We start from the raw sequence: 12,701 nt of genomic DNA on the forward strand, positions 1-12,701 counted from the left end.
CATTTGCCACCATCCAGGAGTCAGTATAGAGATAGAGCACTGGCCACTTTTCCCGTTCAGCGATGTCTAAGGCCAGCTGGATGGCCTTTACCTCTGCAAACTGGCTCCATTCACCTTCTCCTTCAGCAGTTTCTGCTACTTGTCGTGAGGTTTGCCGTCTTAACTATAAGGCTTTGAGTGTTAAAAGCTGGGTTTGGACAATAAAAGAGAGGCTTTGGAGGTGAAAAATGAGGGTTTGTCCCTAAAAAGGAGGAATTTGGACCCTAAAAGTGAAGGCTTGGGATATAAAAATAAGGCTTTGCACAGAAAAGATAGGTTTGGAGCCTCAAAGTGAGGGTTTGGGACCTCTAAATGAGGCTTTGTGCCTTGAAAGTGGGGTTTGGGCCCTGAAATTAAAGGTTTGGAACTTAAAACTGAGGCTTTGAGAGGTTAGTAGAAGGGTTTGGACCCTGAAAGTGAGGGTTTGGGACCTAAAAATGAGGCTTTGACACTAGAAAAGGCAAGTTTGGAGACCAAAAGGGAGGGTTGGGGACCTAAATACAATGCCTTGAGCCCTAAAGGATGGATTTAGATCCTCAGCGTGAGGCTTTGCAACAAATAAATGAGTCTTTGACAGTAAAAAAAGACAGGTCTGGACCCTAACAGTGAGGGTTTGGGACATCTAAATGAGGCACCGAGCATTGAAAGAGGGGTTAGGACCCTGGAAGTGAGGTTTTGGCTGTTAAAAATGAGGCTTTGATTTTTAAAACGGGGATTTGGACCCTAAAAGTGAGGTTTACTGTCCTACCTATTAAGGCTGTGATGTTAAAAGTGAGGTTTTGGGTGCTTTGAAGTGATTCTTTGGGACCTAAAAATGAGGGTTTGTCCCTAAAAAAGGAGGGGTTTGGACCCTAAAAGTGAGGTTTGCGGTCCTAACTATAAGGGTTTGAGCGTTAAAAGATGGGTTTGGACAATAAAAGTCAGGCTTTGGCTGTTAAAAATGAGGGTTTGTCCCTAAAAAGGAGGGTTTTGGACCGTGAAAGTGAGGGTTTGGGACTAAAAAATGAGGCTTTGAGTGTTGAAAGACGGGCTTGGGACATAAAACCCTCCCTTTTAGCATTGAATCCAGCCTATTAATGCTCAAACCGTCATTTTTTTCATTCCATTTTTTTAGGTTCAAAGCCTCAGTTTTAGGTCCCAAACCCTCACTTTCAGGGTCCAAACCCCTCTTTCAAGTCCAAAACCCTCATTTTTCTGTTTTCCTAATCCCTGTTTTAAGGGCAAAAGCCTCCTTTTTATATCCCAAACCCTCACTTTCAGGGTCCAAACCCCTCTAATAAGGAATAAAGCCTCATTTTTAGGTGCCAAACCCTCACTTTCAGGGTCCAAACCCCTCTTTTAACTCTCAAAGCCTCATTTAGATGTCCCAAACCCTCACTGTTAGGGTCCAGACCTGTCTTTTTTAATGTCAAAGCCTCATTTATATTTTGAAAAGCCTCACGTTTAGGGTCTAAAACCATCCTTTAGGGCTCAAAGCATTAATTTGGATCCCAAACCCTCACTTTTAGGATCCAAACCCCTCCTTTTTAGGGACAAACCCTCATTTTTAAGTTCCAAAGCCTCCCTTTTATTGTCCAGACCCCTATTTCAACCTCAAGCCCTATAGTTAGGACCGCAAACCTCACTTTTAGGGTCCAAAGCCCCCTTTTAACACTCAAAGCCTCATTTTTAACACCCAAAGCCACACTTCCAATGTCCAAACCCCTCTTTTAACGCTCAGTGCCTCCTCTTTAGGTCCCAAACCCTCACTTTTAGCAGCGGCCCCAGTCCTTTTATGCTCAAACCATCAGTTTTTCTTTCCAAAGCCTCACGTTTTAGACTCCAAACCCCTCGTTTAAGGCTAAAAGTCTCATCTTTTGGTCCCAGACCCTCACTTTCAGGGTCCAAACCCCTCTTTTAAGGCTAAAAGCCTCAGTTTTTCATTCCAAATCTTCAGTTTTAGGGTCCAAACCCCTACTTTTAAGGGACAAACCCTCATTTTTAGGTCCCAAACCCTCACTTCTAGCATCGAATCTGGTCTTCTAATGCTCAAACAGTCATATTTTCATTCCAAACCGTGAGTTTCAGAGTCCAAACCCCTGTTTTAAGGCTCAAAGCCTCCTTCTTAACACCCAAATCCTCACTTTCAGGGTTCAAATCCCTCTTCTAACTCTCAAAGCCTCAGTTTTCAGTTCCAAACCTTCACTCTCAAGGTCCAAACCCCACTTTTAAGGCTCAAGGCCGCATTTAGAGCTCCCAAACCCTCACTGTCAGGGTCCAAACCTGTCTTTTTTACTGTCAAAGCCTCATTTGTATGTCACAAAGCCTCACGTTTAGGGTCTAAATCCATTGTTTAAGGCTCAAAGCATCATTTTTAGGTCCCAAACCCTCCCTTTCAGGGTCCAAACCCCTTTATTAAGGCTCAAAGCCTCATTTTTAACAGCCAAACCCTCACTTCTAGGAACCAAAGCCCTTGGTTAACAGCCAAATCCTCATTTGTAACACCCAACGACTCACTTTCAGCGTCCAAACCCCTATTTTAACACTCATTGCCTCCTTTTTAGGTCCCAAACCGTGAGTTTCAGGGTTCACGCAGGAGGAGCAGAAGGGGCCGGGGAGCAGGACGGAGGCCCCGAGAGCAGCAGGGCCAGCCGAGCGGGGGATACAGGCGGGAGAGAGGGGACAGGCTGCAGCACAGAGGGGAACCAGGTGGCCAGGACACGGCAACAGAGGAAGGAGAAGGCCAGGGAGCGGGAGAGAGGTGTAGGGAAAGGAAAACATAGCATCAGGCTGTAGGACAGACAGGGAGGAGTTAGAAAATACAGGCAGGGAGTCAGACAGAGAAAGAAAGAAAAAGGAAGAGCAAAAGTGAAGGGAACTGGGGAGAGAGCAAGAATGGTAATTCTGGGCAACTGCCCCAGTTGTTGATCAATGCCCAGCAACTGCGTTACTGGGAACAAGAAATGTGCTGCCTGCAAAAGCCCTGCCCTGGGCCCAATCCTGCACCCTGATATGGGTGACGAGCATCGCCTTGCAGAGTGGCCAGGGCTGGGGAAAAGTAACCGAGCTGAGGGGGAAAAAAATCACCCAGCTGGTTTTTTGTTGGTTTGCTTGTTGGTTTTGCTTCTAAAAATCCCTGAGGCTTTTCACCATTAGCAATAGCGTGCAGCAGCTGTGCTGAGTCAGCATTATTTCAAGGTCTGATTTTAAATCTTTGCTTCTCACACCCTCCACAGGCTCTTGCCAGTCGTTCTTGTTTCTTTCTCTCTCCGCTTCCTCCAAGTGCCTGCTTTGCTCTCCAGGCTGCCAAATTATCTCCCCTCCGCCAGCACCTCCCCGTACTCAGCTCTTGCAGGAGGGACTCAGTGCGTCGCTCCAGCTCGCTCGTGCCTTCGTGTTTCACTTCAGATCGAACAACTCGCCCCTTGCAGAGCCCTCTGTTCCTCATCTGTTCCCGCTGTTTGCTGGGAAACAGACCCCACAGGGTGAGGCTGTGCTGTAACCAGATCGCAACCAGCTGAGCAACACCACTATCGGCCTGAATCACAGCCCTTTGGGCTGGCGAGCTAATAAAGCGCGGCTTAGCCATTCTAATGCACCGTGCTGGTATAAACAGAGAGTGCCATGAGCTGTGGGAAATGCACCCCAGCGTCTGCACCCACTGATGGCACTTACCCCTTGGATGCAAAGGGGTGGCAGCTTGGGCTTCTGCCCAGGCACGCTGACACTGAGCTCTGAACCCATGCTTCACTTCAGCCTCAGGTGAGCGCGTAACGGTCCCTGGGGCCGGAGGACCGGCTCCTTACTGCAACGCTCAGCCTGGCTCACAAGTCAGCTAACAAGCCCCAGTGCTGCAGGGGACAGCTGGCGGTATTTATTGTGCGCTCCTAACCTGATCCTATTGAGAGCCTCGCGTGACCACATCTCGCATCAAACTTGCCCAGAGTATGAAAACTTGCATGGAATTTTTTCCTGCTTCATCACTTTGCTGCAGCTCAGTATTGATTCAGGTATCGCTTTGTGCCTGCTGAGGAAGCAAGTTCTGTGAAGCTGCCCTGAGGGGGCTGCATGAGGGTACCAGACCCCACAGAGGCTGCATTTAACCTCTTTTAAGACTATCAACAGGTTGCACTTCCCAAGAGAGATGAGCAGCCTCCCTCCCAGGCAGGGCTTTGGAGAGGGGACGAAGGGAGAGAGGGGCCTGGGCCATGCCAACACCCCCAGGACCTGCGAGGCCCCCCCAGTCTCTCCCCAGGACATCTGCTCTCGGTGGCTGAGCCCCCGGCGGGGTCTGGGCAGGTGGAGGTGCTCTGGGAGCGTGACAGTGACAGGCCTGGACACTGAGAGCGCCGCTGACCGTGCTGTATTTCAGCCGCTTGCTTGGAAAAGGGCAGCCGCTCACCCTCCCTGAGCTGCCGGCAGGGCTTTGGTTTTCATCCCTGACAGCTCTGGATATTAAGGGCATCAGCAAATAGAAAGCTCCGGGAAGGGAATGGTTATAAAGGGGAAAAGGAGAACAAACACATTGGCAGTGAGAGTATCCCTGCATGAAGGGCAGTGCACACTCCGAGCTTGAGGGGGAAGGAAAACTTTGGGGCTAAGATGTGGCTTATGGCACAGCAGTCCTCAAAGAAATGCAGCTGTGTTGCGCAGGCTTTACTACTCGACGTACACAGATATTTGTATAGTAAGAAAGCGGCTGAGACACAGTCCAGGGATGTAGCTTCTGCTGCACAGCACTACATCCGGGGCTCTCTTACGGTGGCCACCGCGGTGACAACGTGGCATCAGCAAATCTGCGCTTAATCGGATCTGTGCTCCCCAGCCCCACGGGAGTGTGCCGCACCAGAGGTTAATAATGGGGAAACCTCAAAACCTCCCGCCCAAGGGAAAGCTGCAAACCTTGAAGTCCTTCAGGCAGGAGTGTCTCAATAGCCCTTTGATTTCCTGTTGTAAAGGGCTTCCCAGTGTTATAAGCTTTCAGTTTTCCTCCAAATGAAAAGCAGTTCAAAACCGTAAAGGGCTGAGCTGACTTGATCCCACATGCAGACCTTCACACCTCCCAGCAACCTTAAAACTCCCCGGGGCCAGATCTCCCCCTGCCGGAATTACCTCTTACCTACTTGGCCCTTTATCTTGGCGGTCCTGGCCGGTTTTCTCAGCCCGCTACACGAAACTACATTTTGTCATCATTTTCTGACATCAGCACGTTGTCTGTTGTTTCGGTCACATTAATGATTGCCGAGGGACTAAAACACAGGTCGACAGATACGCTGATTCGTACACTCCATGTCCCCAAAATATAACAACATCCCTGGTTGATTAAGTTCATCACTTTGGTTACAGCATGACTATTAGCGATACTTGATGGCGTGACTTGGTTTCCTATCCCTTTGCTCCTTAAGCTCAGGGGTTAAGCTAGCCTGAGAGTGCTGTAGGAAAGCATCAGCCTTTAGGCAACGTTGAGAGTAGCTTTTCAGAATGAAGCTACAGTATTTAGCGGCAAAGAACAAGCCAATAAAATTATTGAAAGATTTCTGAGCCCTTAGGTGACTGCCAGACTTCTTTTTAAGCTAGCTCCAAATGTCACGCTTATTGAGCTGACCTTACACTTTGTGAGTTAACTGATGGATGTATCAGGTCAGCTGTTCGTTATCGCTAACGAAAAAACATTTTGTCAAATACTTGATCAGCAGGGGGTGAATTTGATCTGGTGCTTGTATAAAAGACTCACCGCACGTGCATGGCATAACCTGAAGACAGCATGTTGATCCAAGTCTTGTGGCACATACCAAAGTATTTAGGTTTTTAAATAATCAGGAAATCTGGAAATACAAGTGCAAATTATGAGAAGCAGATGGTTTTGTTTCCTTTTGAGGAATAATAGCACGGGCGTTGTCCTCTGGAATAAAGAGAACTACTTTGCCTGATAAGAAATGTGTTTGCGCAGATGTGAACAAAAATCAATCAACAACCCACTGCTGGGGGGGTGTGTGTGTGTGTATTTCCCCCCAACAGAGACATGGAAGGCTAGCAATTTAGTACAGTGTGACAATGAAGTATTTTGAGCTGTAATAAAGAAAACCCATTAACCTCAAAAATTTAATTTTTTTTTAGAGCCAGTAGCCAAGGAGCAGCCAAACGTAATTACTTGGTGAAATACTTTGTGCAAAATGGATGTTTGGAATATTGACACGGCAAGAAAATGTGAAAATATGCTTTAGTAAAAAGTAGGATATTAAAGCGCAGGGGAAAGGGTGTTGAGTGAACAATGTACATTTCTGTCACAGTCAGTAAACACCATTAAAATTAAACGGCAGGGGAAAGCAAATGGACTATTTTTATCAAATATGAAATTAACCAATAAACTTAATATATGGTATATACACACAAATACAATAATGTTAAAAATCGGAAATGCGGCAGAGTTAAAGGACGATGAACGTTTCTGTGCACTCGCCTACGTTTGTTCATGCCCTTCACGTAGATGCTACTTAGTGAACAAGAAAAAGGAGGAGGAGTTGTGATTTCCAGATACGTAAAGCTAAAATACAACTTCCAGCCCCGGTTCCAGAGGACTTGCCGCTGACGTCCTTACACCTAAACCAAGTAAACTTACGTCCTTGCATGAGCTAAGCAGTGCCAGACTAAGAGAAATGATTTGGTTTGTAAGAATTTGTGCCTGCAAGCATCTCAAGCAGATTTATTCCACCTGAGTGTGATCCATTCGTGGAACCACAGCCAGAGGAAATGCAATAGCTGACTGACTTTGGCTTTTGACTGACTTGAAGGTCAGAAATATTTCCCTTCAAAAGTTCTCTCACCAATAGGGCCGAAGCAGGAGTTTTACAATACTCAGCTTTTTACTCTCTCTCTAGTATGACTGACGCTTGCTGGACAGGTCCAGTGTTGCCTGACATTGGGAGAGACCCTGTTCTTACTTGGCTTGAATAGAAATGATCAGATATTGAAAGAAACAAGTGGATGATGAATGTACTTGGAATAAACCTAGTATAGTGTTTCTTATTCAAAGCTGTGATTTGAAATAGCTTTTGCAGCAAGAGCGAAGAGCCTCACATCAGGTTTGGACCCTAACAGTGAGGGTTTGGGACCACTAAATGAGGCTTTGTGCGTTAAAAGATGGCTTTGGGCTCTAAAACTCAGTGTGGAAAGAGAAAATGACGGTTTGAGCATTAAAAGACCGCATTCGATGCCAACAGTAAAGGTTTGGGATATAAAAAGGAGGCTTGGATAATAAAAATGAGGTTTTAGTACCTAAATGTGAGGGCTTGGGGCTTTAAAGGAGGCACTGAGCATTAAAAAAGGGGTTTGGGCCCCTCTTGGCTGTTAAAAATGAGACTTTGAGGATTAATCAAGGGGTTTGGACTGAAACGCACGGTTTGAGCATTAATAGAGCAGATTTGATGCTAAATGGGAGGCTTTGGGACCTAAAAAGGAGGCCATTGAGTATTAAGAGGGGTTTGGACCCTGCAAGTGAGGCTTTGGGACCTAAAACTGAGGCTTTGCAGGTGAAAACAGGGCTTTGGACAGTAAAAATGAGGTTTTGGCACTTCAAAGTGAGCTTTTGGATGCTACAAGTGAGGCTTTGGGCCTTTAAAGGAGGCACTGAGTGTTAAAAGAGGGGTTTGGATGCTTGGAGTGTGGCTTTGGGTGGTAAAAATGAGGCTGTGAGCTTTAAAACTGGGGTTTGGACCCTAAAAGTGAGGGCTTGGGACCTAAGAATGAGGGTTTGACCCTAAAAAAAGACAGGTTTGGACCTGAAAAGTGAGGGTTTGGCACCTAAAAATGAGGCTTTATTCCTTACTAGAGGGGTTTGGACCCTGAAAGTGAGGGTTTGGGATATGAAAAGGAGGCTTTTAGACTTAAAACAGGGATTTGGAACACCAAAAATGAGGGTTTGGGACTTAAAATAAGGCTTTGAGCCTTAAAAGACAGGTTTGGACCCTGAAAGTGAGGGTTTGGGACCTAGAACTGAGGCTTTGAACCTAAAAGACAGGTTTGGACCGTGATAGTGAGGCTTTGGGATACAAAAATGAGGCTTTGAGGGTGAAAATAGAGCTTTGGATCTAAAAAATGAGGTTTTGGCACCTAGAAGTGAGGCTTTGGATGCTACAAGTGAGGCTTTGGGACTTTAAAAGTAGGCATTGGGCATTAAAAGAGGGGTTTGGACCATGAAAGTGAGGCTTCGAGTGATAAAAATGAGGCTTTGAACCCAAAAGACAGGTTTGGACTGTCAATGTGAGGGTTTGGGAGTTAAAAATGAAGCTTTGAGCCTTAAAACACGGGTTTGGAACCAAAAAAATGAGGCTTTGGGACCTAAAATAAGGCTTTGGGCCTTAAAACAGGTGTTTCGATCCTGAAAGTGAGGGTTTGGGATCTACAAATGAGGGTTTGCAGTTGAAAATAGGGCTTTGGACATTATGAGGTTTTGATACCTAAAAGTGAGGTTTTAATGCTTAATAGAGCAGTTTGGACCCTGAAAGTGGTGGTTTAGAGAAGAAAACTGAGGCTTTGAGCCTTAAAAGACGGGTTTGGCAGCTAAACGTGAGGCTTTGCAAGATATAAAAGAGGCTTTGAGAGTAAAAATGACATGTTTGCACCCTGAGAGTGAGGGTCTGGGACCTTAAGAGGAGGCTTTGAGCCTTAAAAGAGGGGTTTGGAACTCAAAAAATGAGGGGCGGCAGGACCCCAGAAGCAGAGGCTGTGGGACCCCATAAGCAGAGGCTGCAAGGTTTAAAACGGGTTTAGACACTGAAAGTGAGGCTTTGGGTGGTGAAAATGAGGCTTTGAGCATAAAAAGAGGGGTTTGGACCCTGAACATGAGGGTTTGGGATCTAAAAATGAGGCTTTGCCGGTGGAAATAGGGCTTTGGACATAAAAAATGAGGTCTTGGCTCCTAAAAATGAGCTCAGGTTTGGGTGCTAAAAGTGAAACTTTGGCACCTAGAAATGAGGCTTTGAGTGTTAAAAGGGGGGGTTTGAAACCTGAATGTGAGGGTCTGGCACATAAAAATGAGGCTTTGAGCCTTAAACAAGGGGGTTTGACTCTAAAACGTACCGTTTGGAAGGAAAAAATCATGATTTGAGCATTAATAGACAGGATTCGATGCTAGAAGGGAGGGTTTTATGTGCCAAGCCCGTCTTTCAACACTCAAAGCCTCATTTTTTCAGTCCCAAACCCTCACTTTCAAGGTCGAAACCCCTCATTTAAGGCACAAAGCCTCCTTTTTTAACAGCCAAACCCTGTCTTGTGGGTCCAAACCCCACTTTTAAGGCACAAAGCCTCATTTAGGAGTCCCAAACCCTCACTTTTAGGACCCAAAGCCCTCTTAACACAGCTAAAGCCTCCATTTCAGCATCAAAACCCCTCTTTTAGCGCTCAGTGCTTCATTTTTAGGTGCCAAACCAACCCTCACTTTTAGCATCAAATCGACTATATTATTGCTCAAACTATAGATTTTTTGTTGCAAATCATGAGTTTTAGAGTGCAAACCCCTCTTTTAAATCTAAAAGACTCATTTAGATGTCCCAAACCCTCACCGTTAGGGTCCAGACCTGTCTTTTTTACTGTCAAAACCTCATTTATATCTTGCAAAGCCTCACGTTTAGGGTCTAAATCATCGTTTAGGGCTCAAAGCATCATTTTTTGGTCCCAAACCCTCACTTTTAGGACCCAAACCCCTCCTTTTTAGGGACAACCCCTCATTTTTAAGTTCAAAAGCCTCCATTTTATTGTCCAGACCCCTCTTTTAAAGCTCAAAGGCTCATTTTTAACAGCCAAACCCTCACTTTCAGGGTTCAAAGCCTTCTTTAAACGCTCAAAGCCTCAGTTTTTAGGTCCAAACCTTCACTTCACGCATCCAAACCCCACTTTTCAGGCACAAAGCCTCATTCAGAGGTCCCAAACCCATCCTTCTCATGGACTGACCCTCATTTTAAAATTCCAAACCCTCCCTTTCGTTGTCCAAACCTTTATTTTAACGCTCAAAGCCTCATTTCCAGGTCCCAAAGACTCACTTTAAGGCACCCAAACTCCTCTTTTAACATCAAAGCCTTATAGTTAGGACTGCAAACCTCACTTTTAGGGTCCAAACCCCTCTTTTAACGCTCAAAGCCTCATTTGTAACAGCCAAACCCCCCCTTTCAGGGTTCAAATTCCTCTTTTAAAAGTCAAAGCCTCAGTTTTAACACCCGAAGCCGCACTTCCAGCATCCAAACCCCACCTGTAACGCTCAGTGCCTCCTCTTTAGCTCCCAAACCCTCACTTTTAGCATCGACTCCGGTCCTTTCATGCTCTAACCAGCATTTTTTCTTTGAAAACCGTGCCTTTTAGAATCCAAACCCCTCGTATAAGGCTAAAAGCCTCATCTATAGGCCCCAACCCTCACTTTCAGGGTCCAAACCCCACTTTTAAAGCTAAAAGCCTCCGCGTTAAATTCCAAAACTTCACTTCTAGGGCCTGTGGTTTGGCCGGCAGCTCAGCCCCACACAGTCGCTCGCCCCCTCCCCACCGGTAGATGGGGGAGGGAATCAGAAGGGTAACGCTCGTGGGTTGGGATAAAAACAGTTTCATAAATGAAAGTAAAAGAAACAACAACAGAAATGCAATGGAAAGGAGAACAACGAGAGGCGCAAAGCCCCGCGGGGTGGGGGGAAAGGGGTGGGAAGGGGGGGGGGGGGGGCGGGAGAGGGGGAACGAACCGCCGGAACAAACCCCACGCGCCGCAGCCGCTCCCCCACCGCCGACCCGCCGCCGCGCCGCTCCCGAGCCGCAACTGCCCCCCCCACCCCCCTTAATATCCTGGTCGTGGTGTCACGTGGTATGGAGTGAACCTGCCACTGGCCAGTCGGGGTCAGCCGCCCCCACCGCGGCCCCGCCCCTCCCAGCCCCCCCCCCCTCCCCCGCGGCAGAGCGCGGGAAGCCGGAAAGGCAGCCGCCCCCCACGGTGAGGAGAATTAACCCCTTCTCAGCCAAAACCAGCACAGCCGCCTCCCCCTATTCCACACCGCTCACGCCATGCCCAGGTCCCATACCTGGGCTGCTGCACGCCGAGTCAGGCACCGTTCCGTCACTGCTGCACTCTGCTTGTGTCGCAGTTTATCGTCCATGGCTTGGGAGGCTCGTACTCTGATATCATGGATACAACACAGAGGTGACACACAGTATTATATAGCAGTTCGCATTGCCCCATTCAGTTCATTGCCTGTTTTCGCCCAAAATCAAACCCCCTTGAGGCACACATCGGACTTCTCCGTCCTCCCGCATCACCCACCAAGTGCACCCAGGTCCTCGAGCAAAAACAATCCCACGAATGGCTTTGCCTTTGCCTGAGGCAGGGAGGACCCAGACTGTGTTGCCCAGCGTACTTTTTGCGTGCGCTACAGGGACTCCATCCCCTTCCACAGCATGTAGGATTTCTGACTGGGCAGGGCCAGCTCGCCTGGCAGATCCCCTCGTGTTGACTAACCACGTGGCTTTTGCCAAATGTGCATCCCAGGGCCTGAATGTCCCACCCCCCATTGCTCTCAGCGTAGTTTTTAACAGTCCATTGTACCGCTCCATTTTCCCAGAGGCTGGTGCGTGACAGGGGGTGTGATACACCCACTCAGTGCCGCGCTCTTTGGCCCAGGTGTCTATGAGGTTGTTTCGGAAATGAGTCCGTTGTCTGACCACTCTCTGGGGTGCCACGTCACCTCAGGACTTGTTTTTCCAGACCCAGAATGGTGTCTGGGCAGGGGTGGGGGGGATGGGATATGTTTCCAGCCAGCCGGTCGCTGCATCCACCATTGTAAGCACATGGCGCTTACAATGAACAGGGCGTGTTGCTTTTAATCTTCTGAGAGTTTGTTATACAGTGGGGCTTCTTCAGCACGTGGCACCCCCTCCTCTGGGGATATTCCAAAGTCTTTGCCTTCTGGCCAGCCCATGGTCACTTCCAAGACTCCTGGGCCGCTGGGGTTTCCTATTCAAGCCCGCTGGGTGACCAGTGCGACCCATTTACTCCATGTAGCATCACTTTGTGCTAATCCCACCTGGCACTGCTTGTGGTTCTCCCGAGTGCGGGGGGCTTTGAAGAGCTCTTGGCGCACAACGGGCACCCAGCCTCTGTTCGCACCATACCCGATAGTCGCTCATGGGCTCTTCCCTGAGCCCCTCTGACCGTACGCCAGCAGCGTGGCATTATAACCTTGCCAGGCGTTCTCCAGCATTCCCTGACCATGATCACCAGAGACCTCTCTCTAACAAACCATCAAGTGCCTCCTCTTCATAAGCGAGCCACCAAATGCACACACAAGCACTGCTCTCTGCCAGGAGAGCCCTCACTAGCAGTTTAAATTAGCAATCAAGACTGGCAAGCACACTTGACAGCAACACTCAGTTCCAGGATGACAAGACATGTAGATAAAATCTAGCCACTGCTTCACACCAGGAAAGTGATAAATGCCGGTTACGCTGACATGGATGTTAATAACGGGAGATAAAGGAACTGACCGGCCTCCAGCTGCGTATTAGTGACAGCTGCTTCCAGCTGGTTCTTTGACTCAAGGCTTACCTGGACCACGGAACTGCTGGATCCTGCAGAGATGAGCACGCCGTTCTCGTCCTTTCGGAAGCTCCTCTGAGACCAATAGGCTGGATCAGAAGCAAAGGCTTTGCTGTGC

The sequence above is a fragment of the Phalacrocorax aristotelis genome, unplaced genomic scaffold, assembly GCF_949628215.1.
Source record: "Phalacrocorax aristotelis unplaced genomic scaffold, bGulAri2.1 scaffold_34, whole genome shotgun sequence".
Lineage (NCBI taxonomy): Eukaryota > Metazoa > Chordata > Aves > Suliformes > Phalacrocoracidae > Phalacrocorax > Phalacrocorax aristotelis.